Genomic DNA, 3361 nt, shown 5'->3' on the forward strand with positions numbered 1-3361 from the left:
GAGAGTCTGAGTGTGGGACTTAGACTGGGTAGAACAGTGTTCTGTTCTGTAGCAAGTTCATTTAGGAACTTGTGAGTAGAGGCTTAATTATAATAGGTTGTAACTTGGTGTTTGCCCTATTATAGTGCAAGTGTTTGTGTTTGAAATCCCTAAGGTAGGGTCGAGGTTTTACTTCTAGTTGGGCACTAGAAGGTTTCCTCGTAAAATCCTGTGTGCATTGCAAGTTCCTATCTTATTCTGGTTTATATTTGCAAAAGTAGTCATTAGGAACTCATCTACAATTCACCCCCCCTCTTGTAGAGTTCATCTCAACTAACAATTGGTATCAGAGCAAGGTTCTCACGTGTTAGCAGATAACTTTGCTGAGTAAGTTACTGGAGAGATGAATTACAAGGAGAAACTTGAAGAAGGGTACTCTACCCAACGTCCACCTATGTTCAATGGTAAGTTTTATGCCTACTAGAAGAACAGGATGGAGATATTCATCAAGGCTGAAAATTACCAGGTTTAGTAAAATCCTTCAATCTTCAATGTTCTTTGCATTAACCAGAAGATTAAGAACAATAAACCCATCAATCAAAACACCCACTTTCAATTTCACTTTCTCTCTACTCCATTCAACCCTCTCTCATTCTCTCTCCTTTGACGTTGACCAAACGCTTAAACTAAACCCCTACTCAAAACCCAACTCTTCTCTCACTACAACAATGGCAATATCCAATCTCCTACAAAACGTCGTCGCTTTACCCTCTGTCCTCTTCACAGCTTCCCATAATCTCACTCACCCAACTCAGTCATTTCAACTCACTCTTGACTCGGTTTCTACTCGGTTCGACCTCCACCAACTCTCCCAAGAATTTTCTAGTAATGAATTTGATGTGGGATCTTGTTGCGTCAAATTGGGTTCTTCTCAAAGTAAAGGTAAATCTCTTGTTTGCCCAATTTAAAGCTTAAAGTTGTGATTGAAGCTTTGAGAATGGTGCTTGATTTAATCTATGATGGTGGGTTTCACACCTTTGTTTATGGGGGTAGAGAGGGTTTAGGCCGGCATATCGCCATTCGATACATGAAAAACTCTGTTGGAAACCCTAATTGGTGGTTTACTGTTGCATTTGATAGAGTTGTTTTTTATTCTAGGCATGTTGGTAGGTATTGTTCTGTGTTAGGAGATAGAATTGATGATGTGAGATTGATTGGATTGATTGAAAACTTGTTTGAGACCGAGGCGGCGAGGATTGAATTGGGTGGGTTTGAATTAGGGAAAGGATTGCCTCAAGAATGTGGGTTGTGTGGGGTTTTGATTAATGTTTATTTGAATGATTTTGATAAGAAGGTTCAGAGGATTCGGCTTCGAATGAATGAGCAGAATCCTAAGTTTGATCATGATGATGTGAGTGATGGTGTTGTGTATAAGCCTTTGAAGGTGTATGCTGTTAGGTATTTGGATGAGGTGTTGTTGATCACTTCCGGGTCGAAGGTGGTGGCTATGGATTTGTTGAATTGGGTTGTTAAGAATTTGGATGGGGAGTTGGAGTTGAAGGTGGATAGATTGAGGACTGTTAGTCTGTTATCCATAGTGCAGTTTCGGAGAAGATTGATTTTTTGGGGATGGAATTTTGGGCTGTTACACCTTCTGTACTGCGGCCTCCTCTCTCTGAGAAGGCCAAGAGGGCACGGTTGAAGTTTCGTAGGCAGAAGGAAGTTAGGTTGATGGAGATGAAAAATGCAAGGGAAAGGAATAGGAAGATGTTGGGGATGAAGATATCTAGCCATGTATTTAATAAGTTGAATAATAGTAAAAACAGGTTTAAGTTTGATTACCAGATTGAGAATGAAGTAAGAGAAATTTTTAGTTCTTGGGCGGATGAGGTTGTGCAGGAATTCTTGGAGTCAGTGGAAGAGAGATGGAGTTGGCATCGAGAGCTTACTGCTGGTGATTTCCTTTCGTTGAAAAGAATTAGGGATCAGCTACCAAAAGAGCTTGTTGATGCCTATGATAAGTTTCAAGAGGAAGTTGACAAGCATTTGAATCCTGTAAAGGCTAGGAAGGCATTAGAGGAAGAAAAAAGGAAAGAGGAAGAGGAAGAGGAAGAGGAGAGGAAATACAGTGAGAGGACGGTCGAGGATTTGACAAAACTCTGCATGAAAGTCACGGCACCCATTGAGCTCGTTAGAAAGGCAGTCGGGCTTGCAGGATTTACCAATGATATGGGTCGACCTAGGCCAATCAGCTTGCTGGCTGCCCTTGAAGATGCTGATATTATAAAGTGGTATGCAGGGGTAGAAAGAAGATGGCTCGAGTACTTCAGCTGCTGTCGTAACTTAGAAATGGTGAAAACAGTTGTATCCTATAATTTGAGATTCTCCTGTCTCTTGACACTAGCAGAAAAGCACGATGCTACAAAAGCTGAAACTATTTGGCATTTTACAAAGGATTTGAAAGTTTCAGATTTGGATGGAAATGAGGAAGTATACTTTCCCTCTGAAAGGGAGGTAAAAAGAACAGGAGACGACCATTTTTCAGATCCAAAAGTCCAAAACCTATAGATAGTGCTCTAACATTGAATTTAATCAGATTAGCATATGACGTGCCATCTAGTACGTGTGCTGCTCATTTTTGTGATTGTAATTGTATTAAAAAAATTACTTACCGAGTTTTGCTACTGCAAAATCGTGCAAACATTAATCCAGGGGATCAAAAGAAATGGGTTCCAGGAATGGCTGCTATCCATGACAGTTTGGATAGAAGATGTTTTGCTCTATGTGCTGGTCATGTTAGTGATCTATACGTGGGTAAGCTAACTCTACAAGATATTGATTGCACTTCTTTTGTTGAAGTTGATTAACTAATCATTCTTGTCTGGCTTTGCTCTTCTCTCGATCTCCTTCTGTTGTTACACTTATAGTAGACATTGATAGATTAGTATGGATAGTGATTTGTACATTAATTTCTCAGAATATACAATCATAAATTTCCAGATAATTTCATTGCTTTCTTTTAGCTGTTAATCAGCCACTAATTCATTTATTTCTAAAAGAACTTCAAGTAACCAACATCAAACAAATTCACCTAAAAAATAGCTCATCAATTTTGAGTCATTTTACTGAACAAAATGCCAGTAATTTTACTATTTTAGCAGTTAGCAGCTATATCTCAGACAGAAAGTATCTGAATAATGATGTGTTTTTGTTCTTGATTATAGACAATTAGTCAGTTAAGCAAAAAGACTACCAGTACACTATAAACCGACAAAAAACCTGAAATTTTATTTAATATTGAGATTTTACACTGTAACATCTCTCAGCACGAAAACAAACTTTCTTAGAAGTAACATAGCAGGATATCAGTTTGCAAAACCTC

At 38.8% G+C, this 3361-nt stretch overlaps 1 pseudogene; it reads left to right on the forward strand.

The window, feature by feature from the left end:
• The first annotated feature begins 514 nt into the window (after positions 1-514).
• Positions 515-2883, forward strand: LOC145631061 (nuclear intron maturase 3, mitochondrial pseudogene; annotated as a pseudogene).
• Positions 2884-3361: the final 478 nt, after the last annotated feature.

Source organism: Chenopodium album, chromosome 5 (genome assembly GCF_948465745.1).
Source record: "Chenopodium album chromosome 5, dcCheAlbu1.1, whole genome shotgun sequence".
Taxonomy (NCBI): domain Eukaryota; kingdom Viridiplantae; phylum Streptophyta; class Magnoliopsida; order Caryophyllales; family Amaranthaceae; genus Chenopodium; species Chenopodium album.